The sequence below is a fragment of the Crotalus tigris genome, unplaced genomic scaffold (genome assembly GCF_016545835.1).
Source record: "Crotalus tigris isolate CLP2741 ecotype Arizona unplaced genomic scaffold, ASM1654583v1 scf7180000023598.3388751, whole genome shotgun sequence".
NCBI classification, from domain to species: Eukaryota; Metazoa; Chordata; class Lepidosauria; order Squamata; family Viperidae; genus Crotalus; species Crotalus tigris.
Genome location: NW_024100068.1, coordinates 1,100,926 through 1,125,226, shown reverse-complemented (window position 1 = coordinate 1,125,226; position 24,301 = coordinate 1,100,926). Strand labels below are relative to the sequence as shown.

At 37.5% G+C, this 24,301-nt stretch overlaps 1 long non-coding RNA gene across 1 annotated transcript; it reads left to right on the top strand.

The window, feature by feature from the left end:
- On the top strand, positions 1–23,922 carry LOC120297184. Its single transcript, XR_005553716.1, has 4 exons — positions 1–158; positions 7,809–7,931; positions 14,825–14,930; positions 15,950–23,922. It is a non-coding gene; the product is annotated as an uncharacterized LOC120297184 (long non-coding RNA).
- The last annotated feature ends 379 nt before the right edge of the window (positions 23,923–24,301 follow it).

The window sequence follows — 24,301 nt, the reverse complement described above, 5'->3', positions numbered from 1 at the left end:
GAACATCTGGGCGCCCGCCTCTCTGCTTGCTGAAGAGAGGAGGCGATGAGCTCGCCAGTGACCGCAGGGACCCGCAGAAAGCTGACCGACGGGAGCGGGAAGAGACCAGCCGAGTCCTCGCATCAGCCTTCCCCTGAGGCAGGTGCACCGTTGGGAAGGTAAGCAGAACTGAGCAAGGCAGGGCAGGGCAGGGCACCGCATCCCCCCTCAGCCCGCTTCGTCTTCCGCGTTTCGAGATGCTTCGAGCAGCAGAGGGTTGAGAGGCGGGGAGGCTAAGCCCCGCGCAATGCCCTTCTGATCCGCTGCAAGGGTTTCTGAGCATACACCAAGTTACCCGTTCAGCCTTCGCCGAATAGTTTTGCGACGAAGGCTCCGTGGGTACAAAGAGAGAGGCACGAGAAAGGTGACCCCCCCCCAATAAATCACCTGTGAGAAGACACAGCAGCAGAAATGAAGCTACTCCGATGATAAGCCCTTCAACATTTCAGGGCTGTTTCTTTTTTGTGCGGGGGGGTGGGGGTGGGCAGCGGAGATCTCCCTCGGTGTGCGCGCGTGTTGGGGAAGGGAGGGGGTTGCTCTATTCCTAAAGCGATAAGGGTTGTTATCTGCTGGGACATTTTGCTTACAGAAGGCGCCCTTGTTACGCCCCAGCCACGTTTCCTTTTCCCTGTAAAAGGTATTTTATTTATCCAATTGACACCTAAGCTCCCAGGACCCCCAGTCTCTTTACAGGAAGGCTCTCAGATAGAATGGCTTCTCTCCCTCCTGTCCCCTTTTCTTGCATGATGTTTAGCATCCTTCGGAGAAGTTCTGGACGTTGCTGGTCTTTTCATTCAGCTTGTTACTGTCAACTGTTCATTTGATGGCTTGCAGGAAATACTCTCTCCTGCCCTTAAGGGAGATGCAGCCATACAGGAAGAGGAAAAAAAAAATGGTTTCAAGATTTATTTCACACTGACTTTGTGTGTGTGTGTGTGTGGTGGTGGTGGAGTATCAAGTCATGTTCTTCCTCAAACTAGCAACCTCCAGATGTGTCAGACACCTTCGCTCATAATCCCTGGGCTATGATGGGGAATGTGATCCAGTATGTCTGGAGGGCACCACGTTGGGGAAATATTTAATTCTAGGATTGGACTTTCTGAAAAATAACCAATACAAGGTTTTGGTATGTATGAGAAATAGCCTGCCTGTAAGATCAAACCTCTTTCATATGGAACATAACATGCCCAACATGGAACATCTTATTGGCACATATATTCTCTCAATGTCAGGGCTGATTTCCCTGACATTGTTTAAAGATGATGCCTTAGGACTTAGCTATATATGAAATGCTGTAAGTTTTTATAACTTTGCCACACGGTTATTTTCACGGTCAATGCCAATAAATTAATTACAGTGACATAATGCTTTAAATTTAGCTCTCAAGAAGCATGTTAACAGAATATTTTTAATTGCCTTTTTATAGGTTCCATTCGGGCCACTATGCTTCTTCCGTGTCAGTTTGTTGAAATCATACATCTATATCCAGATAATTCTATCTTTCATCTTTCTACCTAGACAAGAGAAATTAATTTGCATGTCTTAGTGGAATATCCTTTTTATGGCTAAATTCCACACCTACCGTTTGGGGGAAAGTTGAGTGTCACAGTAGGAACCTACATTACATACAGGGATGAGTCTTGGCTCTGTTGGGGTGGAATTTGGCAATCTCTTTTTTTGAACTGCATCTAGGGCTTATATTATACTTTTCAAATTGTTTCCCAATAAAATAGAAGGAAATTATGCCACAATCTTTCAGGAGATAGAACCAGAAGGGACACCCTGGTCCACAGTGTCAAGTCTACAATTCCCAGATTTCCCAGCTGCCATGGTGCTGGTTGGGGATTTTGGATGTTGCAATTCCAATACTTCATTGGGGAAATCTGAACTAGGTAGGCTTTCTTGGCATTGAACCTGGCACGCAAGCCATCCACCCCAAAGCAGCAACTGCAACAAGCAACAATCTTAATCTGCTTCAAAGGGTTGTTTTAAAGATTATGATATCCTTAACCAACCTGAGGCAGGACTTGGGGTTCCAAGTTCTAGAATTCCTGGCTAATAATAGCATAACAATAAACTAAACATACATACATAAAATATTATATACAAGGCATTCAGTTTAAAGCTTTAATATGGGTGAAATAAAAATTAAAGAACTAATACCTGAGACTGCAGAGTATAGCATGTAACAATATTCCTGCAAAATCCTGAATGCTACCATTCTATTAAATGTTTACTGTACTTGAAATTCAAACTGAGAGTGCTTCACTCTTTTAATTTTAGCAGGGATCAAATGTGAACTTTCACAAGCTGTCAAAAACTGAGAAGGATTCCATGTCTTGTGTCAGATAGTATCGGAGTCTAATTCCCACTGCAAACCAGCCATCAAATTCAACCAAATGATATAGTTTAATCTAGATGACTATAATATCAACCAGGCTCCACTATTCAAATTCAAACAGTGAATTAAAAATATTATACTGTATTCCAAATGAAGATTTTGGTTTGATCCAGCTAGGAACAGAGCTGCATGAATGACTAGCTGCATGCAAAATTAGGGTGTTGAATGGATTTTCTCTAAACTGATTTGCCAGCTCAATGCATTTTTTTAAAGCTGGTATATAATATTCCAACAGCCAGGATAGGGAAATAACACCTGGATTCAACCCTCTTCCTTCCAAGAAGCAACTGATAGAAGAATTTAAAATGTGAAAATGTGCTGCCCACATACTCATTTCATCCACGTTCTGACTGGAATAATTAAGTTTCCTTTGAACAGTTAGCACATTCAGAAATAGTAGGAGACTATCCAGCATGCCCTGTCAAAGTTTATTGAAGATCCTTCTTAGGAGGCATTTTGGAAGGAAATTCATGCTAACTACAAACCATAAGGAACAAGCAACTTTGCTGTGTATTGTGTTTGTGCACTTAATATAATCAAACTGTGCTGGGAGGTAAAAATGCATGTTGAGAATAAATAAATTATGAATTTGGTTTGTTGTTTTTTTTGCATGGCATCTGCATGGATGCATAAAGCCATTCAATGGGCTCCTTCAACAACTTTAGGATGGGGTAGCACAATGTAAACTTGCCTATGGAGGCAAGACTCCTCCCAATATTAGATGCAGGGACGATAACAAGACAATTTGCTTTAGACAGGTGGCAGACCATTATTGTATGTAGTGGTGGTGGGCAGGTGGATTAGGAGAAATGTTGGTCTAATGCATCTGGCAAAGAGCCATTAGACCATACCATATCTGAGAGAGTTAATGAGGAGATCAGAACATCTTCTAAAAATATAAGGGTTTCACTGTATTAAATATGTGTTAATCACTCTGGAAGGGTTTCATAGACTTTTCCAAATCTCCAGATGATAGATTGTGATGTCACATCCAAGGCTCTTTGCAATTTATATTAATTATGTATAGGGAACACTTTCCTGCTTGCTGATCTCCTAACCTCATTTAAGTGGTGCTATTAAAATCAATGAGAGTTACTTCTCAATCAATAGTTTTAGGTTGAAGAGTTCATATGCCTATTGATTTGGCAAATCTTTCCTCATTCATTCTCAGAGCTGTCCTCTTCAGGACTCGAGCACAGCCATGGCTTTGTTTCCCTGCAAAGTTCTTTAAGAGAATGAACTACCCGTTGTAATTTTGTGGCTGAAGCCAAGGAACTGAATCCAAACCCTATGCCAAAATTACTGGCCCTGAAAAAGAATAGCTAGAAGGAAGAGGGGGAGTAATCACTTCTGCCCAGATTATGGCTTGTACCAAATTAAACCCACCGATCATAAGTGAAGTTTATCAACACCCCACACCCCTATTTTCCATCCTCTTGGCTCTTTGGATTTTTGAAGCACCTGTTTGGCTCTAGACATGTCACAAAACATCCCATTCATCATTAAGAAATATCCCATTCATCACACTGATTTAATTCTGTCTCACTTTTGTGCGTGTCCTTATCTGTTTGGTTTTTATGTTTGGCAAACCAAACTTCTTTTTCAGTCCTTACTGCCTTTTCTGGAGAGGTTTAAAACTACCTTTTAAAAATTCAAAACTTAAACCTGTGACTGCTGGATTTTTAGGATTTTTCGAGCAAGCTAAATTTTAATGAGTTTATGATTTGTAAGTCAAGAAGCTTTTCTTGCATAAACTTGCAATCCATGCCTTGACTTGAGTTCCAAGATTGTAATCAGGACAGCATCAAAGCTACCCAGGAAAGGCTAGATTTTTAAAGGTGAGAACCAGGCTGTCAAGCTTTAGTCATATGGCTGAAATTTCCACTACCTGAAGAAGCTGCATATTTCCCAATCTTGCCTGAGCAAGCAAACCTCCCGATCTCTCTGAGCTTTCTGCCTTCAGAGCTGGGCTATACTTATATCTTTTATTGTCCTTTACAATAGACTGTGATATCAGTAATTGCCCTTCCTGATCATTCTCTGCCTAGATTATAATCCACTCTCCCAACCAGCTGCCATTGATCAGATGTGGTGCATTGTAAATAGGATGGGTGTTATGAACAGGAAGGCAATGGGGAGGAGGGAGGGGGGGAGAAACTGCAGCTGCTCCACACTGGCTGAGACTGTTTGCTAGCTTGGAATCATGAATCCTGGATTGACAACCCTTTCTGTTACTTCCACTCCAAAAGCCTTTTGCTTAATCTGAGAGCAGAATAGGTATTGCTAATGAACTGCAAAAGCCATGGCTATAGACAGTGCTTTTTTTTCTAAAAAAAAAAAAAAAGGTGCCGGAACTCACACATGTCATACAACCTGCCTTGCCTACCCTACAAGGTTCCATCCCAAAAAGGTGCCGGAACTCCGTTCTGAGCGTTCTATGATAAAAAAAGCCCTGGCTATAGAAATAGGAATGGTTTTAGAAACATGCCAGAAATGGTGCATAGCAATCTATTGCAAAACAAGAACAAGATCTCGAACCCCTGGGCAACAAACCGGTACCTGTCCACGGCCTGTTAGGAATCAGGCTGTACAGCTGGAGATAAGGTGAGCAAGTGAAGCTTCATCTGTGTTTGCAGCCTCTCCCCAGTGCTAGCACCATCGTTTCAGCTCCACCTCAGATAATCAGGTATTAGATTCTCATAGGAGTGTGACCCCCTACTGTAAAATGCTCGTGTGAGGAATCAAGGTTGCGTGCTCCTCTTCCCCTCCACAATCCATGGAAAAATTGTCTTCCATGAAACTGATTCCAGGTGCCAGAAAAATTGGGGATCACTGCTAGAATAGGCAGGGAGGAACCCCTGACTATGGAAACTTGGGAGAATTCAGATGCACAAAAATGTACTTGTGTTATCAAAAAAGTTAGAAATCTATGTGTCTATTTTATGCCTGTGAGATATCGGTCTACCTAAACAGGCACTATTTGCTGACCAGTATTAGTTTTCAAGAGTTTCAGACTCTGGGCCATCTGCTGGGGTGATGGAGTATTTAAAAGTCAACATGAACTCATTAATTGTATAGTTGCAGCTGCCTTTTTTTATTTTTGCACACCACTTCCTCCTTCTCCTCCAAGAATGACCTTGCTCAGAATGATATGCCTATGGCAGTGGTGGGGAGTTTGCTATCACAAGCTGCCTGAAATTAAGATTTGTATTGACTCTCCTGCCTAGGAAAAATTTTAGAATCGGCATTGGCGATTGTGATTTTTGGTGCCATGGAGCACTAAGTCAGCTGGAGGTGCCATCCATCCACCCACCCACCCATCCATCCATCCATCCATCCATCCATCCATCCATCCATCCATCCATCCATCTTAAATTTATTTGAAGGAAAGGTTATTTGAGCATTTGATGAGCAATAAATGTTTCAATAAGTTGGTTAGAATTAGTGGAATACCATATTTCCCTGAAAATAAGATCCACCCCAAAAATAAGCTCTACCCTGATTTTTTCAGGTGAGCCTAATATAAGCCCTACCCCCAAAATAAAACTTAACCTCCACTGGCCCCTTGGAGCAGTGCAGGTAAGTACAGCACAGAGGCAAAGATGGGGGGGGGGAAGGTAGGCGATCTGGATGCACCATGCACTTTTCACCAAGAGGGAGCTGGACCTTCATCTGCTTGCAAATGGGGTGCTTGTAAACCAAGGCATAGGCCCCAAAAACTTTTTGCCCAGACGGAAAAATGATGGAGACTGGAAGCTTCGTCTGCTTGCAAATGGGGTGGTTGGAAATGGAGTGAATGCCTCAGTTTCCAACTGCCCCATTTGCAAGCAGACAAAGATTCCAGTCTCCCTCTGGGCGAGAAATGTTTGGGCACTTATGGGTGCTTGGGGCAACTCCACCCCCTCCCCTACCTGCCTCACCTTATGGCAGTGGCATGCTGCAGCAGGCTAAGCAGCCTCTGGCTGCAAGCAACCGTGAGCAGCCATAGAAGTGGGCCAGCAGTCACATAGGCTCCTGCTGACAGGACTGTCAGTGCCGCCATCATGAGGCAAAGCAGGTGTCTGGAAAAAAATAAGGCATCCCCCAAAAGTAAGACCTACTACCTCTTTTGGAGGCAAAAAAAAAAAATAAGACAGGGAAACATGATAAGAACAGTGGAATAAAAGAAGCATAAGCTTATGTCCTTGGTCTTAAGCATAGGATTTGTTTACATCAATAGTAAATTTTGTCTTCTTTTTGGAAGAGAATTGCATTGTCCTTGAAACTATCATCAACCTGGTTGCTAGTTGACATTTTACCCAGGCTTTTTAGAGTCCTTATGAGATTTATGAAGCTCATTTTTCAACATTTATGTATTTCAACTACAAACTCCAAGAGCCATTTTGAAATGGATGGTATACAAATTGGTAAAATAAAATAGATTAGCCTAAAGTGATAGGTCCTTCAAGAAAGAAAATAAAAAAGTGTTGGATGCCTGAATAGGCGGCCCTTGAATTTTATAGCTTCCAGCTCAGAAAGGCCTATCTTGGTATATGAAGATGTAACTGGGATAAAAGACTGGTCTAGTTGATGTCCTAAGACAAAGGGCTGCATGAAACTTATGAAGAGAGCTACAACATTTCTGAGACAAAAAAATCCTTTTTTATAGTTTAATAAAGTTATAGTTCTAGTTTAACAACTTATCTGACTTCGTTATTCTTGAGGGTACCCACAACAATGAATTTTCATGTGGTTTGTTTTATTCCAGAAATTAAATAGAATAGACTGATATAATTAAATACATATAACACTGATTTCCTGCCCACAAAGCAAAAACACTAAGCTATACTGTAGCCTTCCCCTCTTATAGTTAGACAGTTCAGGAACATGCCTCTCAAGATATACTTTGGAGGGTCTGTCTGAATCATTTATCTTGTAATGGTCAAACATATCTCAAATATGTCAACAGAACTGACCCAAAAATAAACCACAAGGTTTAGCTTGCAATTCAATAATTTCTTTTCTTTTTTTTTAAAATTAGAGTCTTTGGTTGTCATCAGTGGCCTGGCAAACTAAAAAAAAACAACAATTGCTATTTACAGTCAAGCACATCTGATTTATAATTTTGCCTTGCTTACTGATCTATCACTGATCAACATGATTTGTTTTCTCTTGGAGGTATCATCAGTAACCTTGGATATGACCTTTTCTCATTTTCTAGTAAGCAAATAAGCAGTAAGCAAGGTCTAGGATAGCAAATACTTTCAGGATATTTCCCATCCCCCCAAAATGTTTGCATTGGGGTGCTTGTATACCCCCCTCTCTCTCACTTTCCTTCCTTCCTTCCTTCTCTTTCCTCTCTTCCTCTTCTCTTGATTCATTTTCGCAGGTGTTTGTTCAGCAGAACTGTGTGGGAAGCGATGCTAGCTAAGCCTTTCCGAAGACAGAAACTCATCAGAACCACTGAAAGCACAGCAAGAAGTCACTTTGTGGATTGATTTGGCACGAGAAGGTACAACATATTGCTTGGGTTTAATTAAAGTGAGAAACAACAAAGCACTGGCATTGTAAGTCTCTGAAGGAGTCTGGAACTTCAGTCTCAAGATACTGCATCAGCAATCAGATGTTTTACTCCTTATGGCAACCTTCTCCAGCCAGTGTCTCTCCAGATGTGTTGTATTGCATTTTTTTGATCTCTGATTACTAACCTTTCTAGCTAGAGAAGATGTAAATTGTGATTAAAATATATATAGAGTATCAGATAAGGGAAGATAGTTTCATAGAACTCTTGTGGTTAGTTTGCATTGAACTGTGGTGCCACCATAGACACCCAAAGGACTTCCTAGCTTTGTGCTTCAGAAAAAACTAGTATGTCTTTCATGTTCCTTTAAATCTATTGATTATGGACTGAATTTTTAGTCTAAGCTTAGAGAGAACCAGAGAATCTCTCTACTTTATTGGCTTCCTGCTCGATTCTCATAGAACTATAGAACAGAGGATGCCAATTATATCAGCAGGTATATCTTTTTATTAAATGTAAGGGTCCAGATTTAAACATTCCTTGCAAATGTTTATTTTGCTATTGTGAAAATACCCAACTCATTACTTTATTAGATCCAGCCTCAACCCCACTATCCTAGCCGTCTTTTGCTGCTCAGCTTTAGGGCCATATCACAGTTCAAGACTAATATCTAAGCACATGGATCAAGAAGGTTAGACAATTCCATATGAGTCACTCTGGTGACTTCATAATATCCCAGAACTTCAATGTGACAATAATACACTAAATTATCCTTCATGATTTTGAAGAATTTTGCATCTGTATATATTACAGTGGTTTTGGGACAAATCAGTACAACTCATGAATCTTATGAGACATCTAGGAAGTGCTGAAAACATTCCCCATAATTACATAATCTTTGTTATTCTAGAAGGAATGGTACCACAGAATTTTTGGGGAGCAAAATATGGCATTTCAATCCTTTTAGTCTGTACAGAAACATAGATACCACCAACGTATGAAATCTGGCCAGCAGTTTTTCTTGCATAGTTTAAACCAATGAAAAACTACAAAAAAAAGCTACATTACTGAAAGTTGGATACATTTGTGGTAGATATACAGATTATAGAGACACCAAGGAAAAAAGGCTAGGAAATGTATAATGTTAAATGACTCATATAATAATCATACATTTATAATGCTGACTATGCTGATGTACAGTTAGTAGACTGCTACTATTAACTTTTGTGTTGGAAGCATCTACCAAGGGGCTTTCGGATTGAAAGGAGTAGCTGATGACATCACCTTTGCTCAAGGGCCGCCCAAGGGGGCTCCTTTCATGTCCCTGTTATTTTCTTACTGAAGTGGTTCCTGTTTATCTACTTGCATTTGCATGCTTTCAAACTGCTAGGTTGGCAAGAACTGGGACAAATTGATGGGAGCTTTTTCCATCAGGTGAGGTTTCAAAGTGCCGAGCTATTAACATTTATTTAGTTAGTGGATAAGTATATTTTAACTTCCCAGATGAGGGCTAGGAGAGAGTGTTAGCCCAAAATCAGCCAGCTAGTTTCTGTCTCAAGGGAGGACTACCACCTCAGTCTCTCTATTTCTAGTCCAGCACCTGAACTACTACAAGACACTGATTCTTATAAATGTTAGGAAATAAAAATATGAAAAAATAAAATGATATGAAAAATTTTTTATTCCATAAAAATCTGCATAAAATTGCCAAATTGAAATGAAAATCTATATATCACTAGATAGTTCATCTTCTCCAGAAAATCTCCAGCTGGAAATGACACAACATAGCCAACTAAATCTTCCACACTTTGATGCTCTGATCATCCACAGCACATCCTCATCTTGTTATACAGGAGACAGAATGCTATAGCTCTCGTGGTTCAACAGTAACATATAGGATTCCTCATTAAAATATATGTACCGTAAATGCCGGCGTATAAGACGACTTCCGCGAGCGCTGAAATCGGCGCCAAAGACGGGGGTCGTCTTATACGCCGAGTCGTCTTATACGCCGGAAATACTGGTAGTTTCCAGCGTATAAGACGACGTTCTAGGAATGCGGCCCGGCTATAAAGACGGGGTCGTCTTATACGCCGGGTCGCCTTGTACGCCGGCATTTACGGTAATCCCTTATAAACCAGCATCTACTTTTTTAGTGACAATGATTTTAAAAAAAACAGTAAATGAAATAATTCTTCTGGGAAGCTGGATTAAAACAGACAAAAATGGGCAAATCTAGAGATGAGTAAAACTGATATGATATGAAGTTTTATAATAGCAATTGCAATGGGACTGTTATAGAGAGACATTGAGGCTCATTGACAGGAGGACCCAGAGCAAATTCTTGACAGCTCTATCCCTGTCTAAAATCCTAGAAAGTTTTTGCTAGCTTCTGTGGATAATGTTGATCTAAATGGAGCAGCAGTCATTTTGTAGATTAGGCAACTGGAATGATGCACACCATTTTAAAGCAATTGCAAGATGTCCTATAGATATATTCTGCCTGCTCAAGAGCTCAAATATTTCCAAGTTCACCAACATATATTGGTTTAAGGAACATATGTGACATCACATATTTCATATTTCAATATAAACTTCCATATAAGGTTGAGCTAAAGGAGATTGACCAGCTCTTTCTATAGTTGAGGATGGACTTGAACTTGGATTTTTAGTCCAATACCAAGAAGTACTGCACAAGCTAGCTTTTTAATTTAATATTGCTTTAATTAAATTGACAGGAACACTTAAACTTATCTCTTTAACGAGAAGAAAAACATTAGGGGAATGTCACTTAAATTTTCTGAAGGGATGTTTATATCTGTGTTTTACATCTGTCCTTATCTTCAACTTGTCACCGAGATTTAATCCCAGTAAATGCATGAAGAATTGTGGCCTTTGTAAATCCACTGATCTGATTCAAACATTCTGGGCTAATATGCAGCTTAGAATACAATTACTCTTCAGATTTTACAGTGTAATTCTTGGATGCAGAATGTGCGCAAAATGGTAACATAGTGTTTGTTTGGGGGAACCGTGTTCAAAAATGTGATTTTTTTTCTGTAAGGAAAATGCCTATAGGCATAGTATACCATTTAGGAAACATCCATTAAAGTACATTGTTATGTAGTTGTTAAATTAATATTTGCCAAAGCCATGATTGAATTCATTTATATCTGAGCTGAAGCTGTCATGAACCAGAAATAAATCACCCATCCCCAAGACTGCTATTTTCATAATGAGAGCAACCTTTGGTATATAAAGGCCAGCTATTTTCTTTCTTTAGGTCTTGAATCTATTTTCCTGCCATAGCGTCTCCAGCAGTGATCAGGATTGAATTTTCCTTCCTTTCCTTCAGTTTCACCCCAATTTAAAGTTACTGTTAATCAAAGCAGGAAATACCAGCCTAGAGAGGCCAACCATGCAAGGAAGTTATAAACAGGAACTTCCTGATTCAAGTGGGGGTTTTTCCCCCCAGAGCCATTTGTGGACTCCCTGCAATATTGCTGCTGTTTTCTGGCTCTCCAGAGCCCCATGGCAGTGATAGGCCATCCTTTGGGGCCAAATGGACATGTCTGGCATGTGGGTAGCATGTCTTTTGTGCTCTCAGAAGTTGATGCATTGGGGATGGGCTTACCTATTGTCAAAATGTTTACCATAGTGGGTGGAAGCCTCCATTTTCTAGAAGACAAAGGTGACAGATTATTCTCTGTCATTACGTTTAGTCTCCCAGCCTAGTTTATCTTTATCTTCTTTTTTTGGGACAGGTGAGCACATTTGCAAATGAAACATTGGACTGCAGCCACTCATTTTTTAAAATTCCATGTGAAGCCTCTGTGGAACCCAGAGGCAGTCTTGGAAATAAAAGATGAGGCTGGAGCTAGCATTTTGCAGCTGACAAATATTTAACGAAAAAAGAACAGTCAAGTGGGACTGGGAGTGTTGAAGTGTCAAAGAAGGTATATGAGACTTATCCATGTTCTCTGAAAAAGGGTTGAACTTTCTTCTTCCACTTTAACAGTGAGCAGCATTCTGAACCATAACACTGTGGTGTTGCTGTGATTACATAAATGACAAGGTTTATGATCTTGGCATTAAGTTCTCTGGTCTCCAATCAAACTAAAGAAGGATCTTAAAGGATCCTTTGATGGCTCTGAAAATGCAGGCTATGCTTCATGGCCAGCATCTATTAACAGTGGGTAGCTCTGATGTATATTCCATCTTCAATTTACACAGCCGACATTGAAAGTGCTGGACATGAGAAATCTCTACATCTGACATCCAGTCAGGGGCAATCTAAGAAATCAAGATAATTATATTGATGTGCATGTGTGTCAGATGTACGTACAAGCATGTGAACGCTCAGTTTCATGTATACTGCTCAAAAAAATAAAAGGAACACAAACGTATAGGATCCTATACGTTTGTGTTCCCTTTATTTTTTTGAGCAGTATATACAGAAGCAATTAACCCATTTTCCCTGCTGAAGAAACAATGATTTTGTCTTGATGATTTATTCATCTGGCCAGCCAGGCTATTGAAATAAGAAGAAATTTCATCCTTGCTTTTCCCCAGTGGAACACTGCAAATGTAAAGGGTAACAGAGATCGATCATTGTCAACAAATTAGATAGCAAGGACACCCAAGAGATTTAACCTCTACTTGGCTTATGAAGTAAATAATTCACGCTGCCAAGAATATATAGTAATTGTATATTCCATAATGTCTGCTTCTTAGACATCGGTTTCAGTTTTGGCTCCAATCTTTCCCTTTCCATTTGCAAGAAATGCTTGGAATTGACCATTGCTTTTGGTTTATAACTTCTTTTATATCTTTTTTTTATCAGATAACCAAAGGCAAAATTTTAAATTGGTTGCCATATAAAGGAAACTGGAAACTGATTACAAAAAGCAGTTGGAACATTTTTTTCAGCTGAATAGAAATTTCTGCCCAGAAACTTTGAAAATGTTTCTATATGTAGACATTCAAATAAAAACAACAAATAATATAATGGAGGTGATTCTCTCAATGTCTCTATTCCTGGTTTTAATATTTATCATTATTAAATAGAAAAAGGAAAAAAGATAGTCATTATTGCAATATGTTCTCAGAGATGTGTGAAGGTTGTCTGAAGTTGTCTGAAGGTTATTCCAATTATTCCAGTTACAATGATTCAACCGTCAGACAATTTCGGACACTTTCAGTAATGATTGCAATATAGTAAATTCCTTAAAAGATTAATAGATAAGCTGTTACTTTAAGTCACCTGTTTATAACATCAGGTAAACACCGAAGCTTAAAATATCCACTGCTACAATAATTTCAGAACCAAACATTAACTTCTTTTTGCAGGTGTCTTTGTAATGCAGCTGAAAGTGACACCATGTAATAAAGGGAAATCATTTTTGGCCCAGAAGAACTTGCACTTATTCATGTTGTAAAAATTAATTGGTCAAATTAAAAAAGGTAAAAAAATATACAAGTACACCAAAGGATTGCAGAGCTTTCTGGAAAGTTTCAGGCCTTTAGCAATGGCGAAGGAAAGTATACTGAAACTGGGGGAAAAGTAGAAGAAAGAGAAAGCAGAATGCACAATTTTTATTAGTTGATCAGTTTGAGCTGAACATGTGAGAGAACTGCTTGGATTTTCAGTGTGGCACCACTGCCATCTTGTGATGAGTATAAAAAGTACTCCAAAAATATATATCCGTATGGGGGAAAATAGTGTTGAAAATGAAGCTGACAGAGGCAAGTATATGAAATATATATATAAATAAATAATAATAAATAATAATGGGCCATCATAGGGAGAATTAGGGGAAGCAGTAGTAGATTTCACCCCCATATACATTAATCATTGTACAAATGATGTCAACATAATGAAGTGCATAATGTCATTATGGTGTCTATTTATGATTTATTATTTTATGGTTTGCAATCTTTGTCAAAGATCATATTGCACAGTACAACTGACTTAAAGCTGAAGTATTAGAAAACTTTAAACAATAGTAAAATCAATCTGGTTATGAACTATTAGGCTTTGTTAAAAGTAGAAAATAAGTATGAAGGACAACAACCTCATGAATCCATCACCCCCATTCATCAACAAATTTATACCATGAAAAGCAGGAACCTTTTAGAATTTCCTCAGTGCATAAAGTGCTGTTCAGCAGATAGTGTATAAATACAGATGTATGAGGGAGGCTCATGTCGTTTTGGTGCAGTGCTCATAAATGATTTAGACCATGTGAATTATAGCTCCTGTTGCCCTGAGATTGTATAAAGAACCAACAGTCACTTGGAAAACTGTACTCCTGCCTTCACCAAGAAAAAGGGAGAGATCTATTCTCTTATACATCAACTGCTAGAACACTGGAGTATCTGTTGTTATATCTGTGTCTATTAGCATAGTCTATCTTTAATTGGCCTTAGGTTTCGTTTTTTTAGGACAACAAAATACATATGATTGCTTAGGGGCCACATGTAAAGTTAAGCACCATGCTATACTTTCCTTTTTAATGAACTTTTAATGAACTTTCTTAACCTTATTGTTATGTATATATTATGGAGGGTGGAGGAAGGGGGTCAAGTGAGAGAATAGTTTGAAATTGTTGTGCAGTCTCAAATGGCATAAGTGTGACAAGGCAAGCAGCCTGATCAGATTCTTGTAATATAGATATAAACAATAAAGTTGCTGCCTGAGGCTATTCACAAGTAGTTCTGGTTGCTTGCATCTAAAACAATCACAATATTATAACCAATCACTTCTAACATTCAAATAAATGTAAATACAATGGCTTGTGATTTGAAAGAAGTCATTGTAAAAGTGTCACAAAATTGTTGGGCTGCTAAAATAATGACAAAACCTTCTTGTTTGCATATTGAAGCCAAGTATTGACAAATACCTTAACAACGTCGAAAGTAGCCTACTTTAAGAGGAAATATGCAGAAGAAGAAGATTTACATCAAGATTACCCAGGGTATTTTCCAAAAGTGAGTATGTTTTTGTTAATAAAACAAAGCTGAAATTAATATAGGTGCCTTCCCTAACTTGTGATGCATGGATAGTTGTTAAAAGCAATAATTTTAACAAGAATTTTATCTTAATTGCAATACAGATAAATTACATGTATACATGCCAGTTGTACTGGATTTATATTTGAAGAACAAATGACTGGCGAAAGTCATTTTCCTCTTCAGTAAGAAAGAGGAAAAAAGGCCATAAAGATCTCCTATGTAAATGAAGCTTGCAAGGCCTCCTGTTCCACAATGTCCAGCTCAACCCATGTCCGCTTTGGGAAATCCAAGGACTTCTCTTTTCATAGTGCATCCCTTCTGCTATGTAATCCCCCCCCCCCCCGATGAGGCTTTTGGCTCAATTTATGGAAAAAGCTTTGTATTCTTGGTTGTCAGAAGTCATAAGTCTGCTAGGAGTAGGCTAAGTAAGTAGGGACAACATCTTCTATCTCTTCCACATTATGAAAAAGTATAACATAAGAAAAAACATCAGAAAGCAATTATATCCCCCTACCAACTTTCACAAAAGCTCCATAAAATACTTTCAGTGTCCAATCAATAATATTTTCTAAAATAACAATCCTTTTTTTAAAAAAGGGAAAAATAGGTGCCAATCCATGCCAGTAAATTTCTACAGCAAATTGGAGTGTTGAATTTCAGGAATTAATTACAGAACAGATCATAGAGGCATTTGGGAGCAAAAAAGGAGGGGAGAAACATTGCACACTCTCACAATGGATAATGATAGATTCAGATTATTTTGGTGTTCTTCAACATCAACTAAGACTACAGCTTGATTCTGTCTCTGGGTTAGAGGTGTGGGCTGCAAAAAATTGTATTACTAGATGGCAGAAAACATTAAGCATTGTTGTATCTCTTTGGTGTCGTCTAATGGTCAACTATGTTTTTGCAGCACAGCTCTGGTAGGCCTATTCTGTGCTACATGTACTGTATTTTCTCCTATCCTTAAAAACTTCCACTTTTTTTTTGCTCAGCACCTGATATTACCTGAAGACCGGGCTTGTATTTTGAAACTGTCTCTGCAGAAGCTTCAGTTTCTTGAAGATCCTGAACTCTATCTCCGCCGCTCAGTCCTGATAAATAACTTGTTGCGGAAGATTCATCTGGAAACTGAGCGTGAACGCTATGAGTATCTTAAGGAAAGTTCATGCTGTCGGACTGCCTATTCGGATACAAGAAAACGGCTGAAGTTTATGGTACAAGAATGTCGTTCTCAGTCCCTTTATTACAAAGAACTGCATTCATATCATATTGTGCCTTATTCTTCGGAGAATGCCATTTATGGAGTGGGCTATTCAAGTGGCCACTTGGAGCAAAATTCTCAATTGCTTATTTATAAAATGAAATGAGGGTTGTTGTTGTTTTTAAAAGACATGGCTTAACTTGTTTCTGGATGCCTGGATGGCATATTACTTTGCTAAAGTGATGCATTAATGTGCAAATATGGGCGAGATCAAAGGGTCAAGTCAGCTATATTGCAGAATGCTCCGGTGGTAGCACTTAACACTCAAGGCTGCTTGGTTGCACAGCAATGGTGTCCATATGGAAACAGTGCAACCTGGAATTTCTAATAAGCTGTGAGCCCTGGGGTGAAGTGCTTATTGGCTGTCCAGTTTTCTATATGTATATATTCAGACTAACTTTAACTGCTAAGTTATACCACCTCTCCTTAGAAATGTAGACTGATAATAAGAGGATAATGTGCTGGCTGGTCTAAAGTGAAGGTTAAAGAGGGTGGATAGCTGCTTCTCAGAAATGTCTAAAAAGACTCATAGTCATTAAAAATATTGATTCATTCGTACCACCCCTCTTTTTGAAATATTCAACAGCATTAATTATCTAGGTTTAATCATTTATTTGCTAGCATGCTTGGTTTCTGTTTCAGTCAGCGATTTTATTAAAATTCAGGGATTTTTTTGGGCAAGTAAAAATCAATAATTCGGATGAGCAGGGGAGCTACATTCATTTACTCTCTTAAATTTGGTCCGGATCCTCTCTCTGGATCTCTGTTATACTGATTTGGCTCTAGGAATGTAGAATGCCTATCATAAAGGTGGGCACAGCATTTTTTTTTAAAACTAGCACTCCAGTGTAATTATAAGAAAGAATTCTGATTTAGCACTCATAGCCAGGAGCAAAATATTAATAGAACCAGTGGGACATACACACACACACACACACACACACACAAGTCTGTAAGTTTATGCTCAGTTGAGGCATGTTTTTTTTTGTATCAGATTATAGTCTTTTGGATTTCATTCAGTGGTGGGATTCAAATATGTGAACAACAGGTTCTCTGTGTGGATGCCACTTCCGGAAGTCCGTTCTGGGCCTGGGCAACAAAAAAATTAGCTACCAGTTCTGCTGAAGTGATGTGAACTGGCTGAATCCCACCACTGATTTCGTTCCTTGGGAGATGAATCATCACATGTGGTCCCTCTTCCTATCTTTTCTTCATCCAGCAGTCTAATTTCATTGGTAGAAAATATTCTGGTGGTGCTTTAGTTAAACCACTGGTTGTTCAGAAATGTTTGCAATCCACTAGCAGATCTATTGAAAGATCTCCATCTAAAGTCTGCTTGTTCCTGGCCTAATACAATCAGTATCATTTTTTTTTACTATTGTTATGTGTCTGTGGGATATGATTTGGGGAGCTCAGATGCTGAACTTATCAGATTGCCATAAGAGACAAATCTGTTCATGTTGTCCCAATTGACATAAGAATGTCACAGGGATTTGTGAAATGTCTTTGATTAGTTTTGAAGGTGCTCTCTAAGGAAGAGAGATGGTGGCTTGGTGAAGATCACTGGAAAAGTTGCAGGTGCCAAAATTCTCTTCAAAAAATGCCAAAGAGAAATATTAGGTAGGTGTGTGCAAAAAAGAACCTGCTTCCAAAGCTAAGATGCTGTCTGTGAAAAAATCCTGATAGCTCTTTTATTAATGGTAATTTCCCCACAAGAATTCTTAGGAACTACATCCAGGGTGATATTTTTTTTAATGAATCCCATTCCATGGCTAAATCACAATTTTCAGAGTTTCATGGGAAGAGTGTGTAACTGTGAAGCCTATTACAACTTGAGTGAGCTTTGCTCTTAGACATTCAGTTGTGTATTACAGTTCTGTGACATTATTAATAGATTAATATCCTTTTGGAGAAGCCCAGCCTAGAAAGAGAAGTACCATGGAGTACTTTTTCCTTTCATATTCCTTTAAAATATCATCTAAAATGGCAGACTTTTACCTATCAGATCTTAAAAATGGGACACTGATAGATGGAAAACAATTCTAGATAACAGCTTTAATTTGCCTTATTATCACTTGATAGCCCTTTTCATCTTAGCCTTTTGCCAATATACTAGTCCTTCTTAACAAACAGCATCCCTCTTCTTTCATGGCAGGAACTTCCAATTTGTTCACATAATCACTTTGCGCCCTTAGTTAATGTGGACACATGCAATCTGGTTTTATTCCTGTAGCCACTACCCTGAGTATAAGCTGTTGAAACCAAGGAGTTTTACTTCCACCTAAAAATGCACAAAGTTACTCTAGTGTTATTGTAATTAAAAAGTTTAATGCATGTGAATTGCTGGCAAATGTTGGAGCATTTCACGTAAACCTTCTTCGCATAAATTTGGCAAAATTTCAAATGTTACATTTCAAGTTTCTCCAAATTTCCAATGTTACATTCCAAATAGCTTGTTTGTTTTGTTTTGCTTGGTAACATGTTGTAAAAACAAAACAAAACACCCCAGTATTTATTATTATTTATTTAGGCTAAACCTTATGCTCTAAGCAAAGCAGATCGAAACTATCTGGCCATAATTGAAAATCCAAAGAATGTGATCTGTTAAAGTAGCTATAAGATCATAGTCCTTAAGAATCTTTAGTTAAACTATGCCCCCTCTCTAGCATAATATTTTATTTTATATATAAAGTTTTAAAAACAATTATAAGAAGTAATACAGCTAAATTAGTAAAAAGAAAATGAAAAGAGGATAGAAATACCAGAAAAATTAAAAGTGCAATAAGAAAAGAAAATAGAAGAAGGTAGAAAAAAAAAAGAAAGATATAAAAATATATAAAAATATAAAGATATTCTGATATTCCTCACAGCAGTTATAAGTTCAATTTTATTTTAATCTCTCTCTCTAAAGTTAAATCATAACTCTCTTCTTCCTATATCTTGTGTAATCATCAAAATCATAAATCACAAGTTCATTTTTTTTCCATTTAAGCCTATTAGGGCATTCCAATTACCAATAAATGTACCTATCATCCTTTCTCTAATTAAAGGTCACTTGCCATCTCAGACAATTCTATCCATTTCACCAACCATTCCCCCATGGTAGCTAGCACTGAATCTTTCCATCTTTGTATATAGAGTAATATCACCACAATAATCATATATTGAAATAATCATTCATAGTTTTTTTCCAACCATCATTCCTAAAAGGAAAAGTTCTGACTTCAATTGAATATTGATCTAGCATCCTCTTTATCAATGTATGTATTTCAATCCAATTTTTAAAGCTTTTTGAAATGTCTCTTCATGTTGTTCACATTTCTAACATAGTGTATATTTGAGATGCCTTTATACATTGTAGATAATTTCTCTCGTGTTATATACCAACAGTATCTAGTATTTTAGATGCCTCACTTAAAAAAAAAGAGAGAAAAAGACAAAAAAAAAGTTCCTGTCCTTGCTCATTTGCATCAGATAGCTCCATTCCTTTGCATCATAATTTCACCTCTCATAGACCTGGCCTTTTCCAAAACTTTTAAGTACAGCCCATGGTCAAACAAAGGGATGCTTATCCTCCTTTAGATGGCGATATGCAGTGCTTTTTTTCTAAAAAAAAAAAAAAAGGTGCCGGAACTCACACACGTCATACAACCCACCTTGCTTACCCTACAAGGTTCCATCCAAAAAAGGTGCCGGAACTCAGTTCTGGGTGTTCTATGAGAAAAAAAGCCCTGGCGATATGTATTCTGTCATTTATTTCCAAATGGATTTAAAAATAGCCCTTCCCAACTGAGACCTAATTCCTCTGAACCAAGATCTGACGTCATCCCCAAAATACTCTCTAGTTGGTAAGTGTTTTAAACTCGGTATGATAATAACTTGAAAGATGTACAAAGCCATTTATCATGACTGCTTTATACTGAAACATATAAATGGTATTTTTTAAATGAAGTACTGTCTGCTCTGACCAGTAGTAGTGTTCTAGTACAGTATTTCCTACAAGTGTCATCCAAGACCCTTTGAACTGGGCATCCCATCAGTTAAAACTGGGAACTTCTTGCATGCCAAATACATTCCCTACCCCAGTAATATGCCCCCCCCCCGTTCAATCTATTTTAATTCCTTTGAAGCCTTTTTACTCTTTTTTGCTTAATTACAATTAACAAGCTTTAAATTCCTTATGCTTTGCATACTGAGCTTTGTGCACAGGTATGAGTTCATACAACCAGATACAATTAGAATTATATTTCAGTATTCCATCTCAACTGGTGAGATCAGAAACTGAAATCTTTTTAAAGAAGAAGTGGCATCAAATATTTAATACTCAATAGAACATTGCATGCGTTTGCTAGCATTTTTTTAAAAAAAATCTGTAAATATATCATCTTGGACACCAACTTTTTGCCTGTCAACCTTCAGAGATTGGAGTATTACAAGGACTTAGCTTAGTCAGAGTCAGTAGTCAATCTCAGCTTGGCTTCAATTAAATCAACCTCAGTGCTCTTTTTTGTAATCACTGAATGTATCCATTAGCACTTTAATCTGTCCAAGAAAAATGAAATTAAAAAAATAGCAGGGTACAAGTTATTGTAGCTGACCTTAGTTGTGTAAAAAGTGTACTGATTTACCAACCATTTTTAAGTCAAGTCAAAGCCTTCACCACTATAGCTATAGAAGCATTTGGATTATTCAAGCTAATGTTAAGTTTTTGCCCATTTGGAAATGTGAATTGTATCAACATTTCGGCTTTAGTTTGTATTATTTCTAAACTAGTGAGATGAATTTTGTATGCCTCATTTTCAGGTTGAAAGACTGAGTAAACTGTGTAACAACTTTTAGAAATACAGCCCTACTTCATTCAGTGGAAACTTTGGATGAGATATTGCTTCTAGAGTACATGTACAGTATTCTGCACTTTTCTTTTTGTATTTTTGTGGTTGATGAATGTGTGGTTGAGTATATGAAATATTGTGCCTTAAAGTTCCCTTATTATGTGAGCCTTCATTTCTTGTGAAAATTATACAACATGTATTATAGCTAAGGGTGGTTGGATGGTCTAAAAGATCTGTTTCTGGTATTTGGGTCTCTCACAAAAAGCCATTGTTTGTACCCATTCTGATGGAACTTGAAACTTTAAATGATAGAGAACTGAACATAAAATCCACATCTGCACTCCAAGGTTTATGCAGTTTCCCTGTTCTTATCATCAGTTTGCAGATTTAGTTTTACCTATGATTGAACTGTATGCACAGTGACAATTATGTAAGAAGATTTTAGGTCAAGGAATACAGAAATTGCTTCATTCAGTATGTCCTTTGTACATATACACATATGTTAAAGGCAATATGCCCATGCATGGATGCAATTAAGCCATTGGTTCCTGGAATATCATAATTTGGAAAACAGAAGAGTCAGAAGACTTTTAAAAAACATATTCTATTTATATTTTTATAAATTGGATTTTACTTCTACAGCTCAATGCTATAGAACTTGGATCAAACAATGTCAAAGATTGTCATCATAAGATTTGTGCAGACAGAACTATGGGTTGATTAAGCTGATTTTTAAAATGATTTTTTACTGCTTTTTAATAACAAAAGGTGCGTTAACAAAAAAGGGAAAGAAATATGACAAAGTAAAAAAAAGCATGATAAATCATTTTCACAGTAAACATAAACTTCTATATATACTTATCTAGTGCGAATATTATTCAATACATATCTATTTCTATTGCACTTATATAATTATTTTTAATCTACTGTATTTTGTTTAAATGAGTCCCATATTTCATTATACTTGTCCATACAAAGGCTAATCTATAGGCAATTAGTTCATATGTGGCAAGTGTAATCAGATCTTCAATCCATTGAGAAATGGTCCATATCTTCCTAAACCTGCAATATCAGTCTTTTGGCGATAGTAAGATTACAGAGAATCCATGTATATTGTCAGTTGTCAAATTATATGTACTGGGTATATAGTGCAAGAAAATATTGTCCTCTGAAAATTTTAGCTTTTGTCACACAATTATATTTATATAGTCCACTTTCTCCAAAAATGTAATAAGCATAGTAACTTGGGTTTTAAAAAAAGATTGATTAAGTTGATTAATCACAATCATGAAGTTTTTCTCACCCATAGAATGTATCTGATTTCTTTTTATTTTAATACATGTATATATCTGCTCCAATCTATAATGACTCTGAGTGAAAACATTCTAAAATAAGTTAAAAATTCCAAAGTCCAAAGGAAGAACAACTGTTAAAAAAAAACCCATAAAGGACTCATCACTCATTCATAGAGAGAAGCCAAATTCGGGGGGGGGGGTGTATTTTAAACATGGCTTTGTGGAGAGACAGTCTGTTGTCTCTGCATTAGTAGTTTCTAAGTAGGAAGGTATGTGATGGATTGTGTCACTGGAAAAATTGCTTGAAGACAGGACCTAATTCCATCCATACAATTGTTTTGTCCTCATTGTTTATTGCCTTAGGCACAGATAGCTTAATTGTATGGAAAGACCTATAAGCAAATCCTGCAGCTCTCATTTTAATGCAGGCATTGGGACCGCAGGAGGGAACACTGTGACATAGTATTTCAAGTAGAATACTCCAAATTAAACTCCAGGACTTTTCTGCCCACAATATATCTTTCCCCAAATTTATTAGCACAGGGGCAAAATGCAACTGGTTTTACATGCACACGCACGCACGTGCACACACACACACACTAAGGCAAATGAGCTTTCAATCTCATCACTAAATTCTGAATTCCTGTCCAAGGTTTGTTCTAAGATTCAGCAACAGACAGCAATTGGACAGCAATCATGAGCATACAGTATAGGTGAAGATTCTTGGCGAGATTAAAAAAAAATCAGTCCCATGGACAGCACTTAGTATTTTACCTGTTTGGTCTACTTGAATGCTTTCCGTTTATTTTAATGAAGGGCTTTATGTTGCAAAGACATTATGATGCACTTTGGGATGATATGCCTGATCTGAATTAGATAATTTGCATTGGCTCACAACCTCTTCTGGCAGTTGCATAGCCAGAGGCTTCTGTGTATGCCCTGCACATATGCCACACATCCTGTTCTAATAATAACAATCATTATAAGCATGGATGTGATGATTTATTACTGACATTTCAAAAATGTAAGATTTTTGTCAAATTCAGGATTCCTGGGCATGTCAAAATATCAAAATTATAATATTATACATTATTGAACTATTTTCTTTTCTAAGAGCAATGGAAGCTCAACTTTTTTTTTTTTTTAAAAAAAAAGGTAAATAAGGGCAAGGAGCTTGAAAAAGCCAAAACTTATATTTCCCTCCCATTTTCTGTGGTTCTAATATAAGTCAGCAGAGAGACATGATTTCTTGATTTCCTACTCTCTCTCATTCACTAACAACTCAGACAGAACTTTTAGCTCGGCTATATTAAAAAGGCAGCAAATCTGACATCAGATATTCCAGGAATTACAGAACTTGATTTCAGATGTGGAGGTGGGGGATTTTATGGTTCTAGGTTGGAATGACTTGCTTTGTGTTGTATAATAAGCAGAATATTTTGGACCTGCTTGAGACCTATCTGAAAGGTTTTTATGATTTTTTAAAATAATTACTATTAAAATATGTATCACTCTCATAAACACATACACACATGTATATGCATGGTATTACTAATAAAATGCCATTTCTATTGAAAGAAGTGTGTTTTTATTAATATTATAAGAAACCCATATTCTAATTTTGTTGGCCTTATCTAACACCTTTTGTATACAGAAGATTCCTGCATGTTGCCCACTATTGCAATGAAAGTAGATCTGCACATATCTCAGATATGCCCTGGAAATACTACATCCTCAGTTCAAGTGAAGGGGGAAGACTTTATCAATTGGCTATAAAAATACATTATTATTCAGCAGATCTGGATCTGGGTAATATATTATGGAAACTTTCTTAGAAAGAAAGAAAGAAAGAAAGAAAGAAAGAAAGAAAGAAAGAAAGAGAGAGAGAGAGAGAGAGAGAGAGAGAGAGAGAGAGAGAGAGAGAGAGAGAGAGAGGAAGGAAGGAAGGAAGGAAGG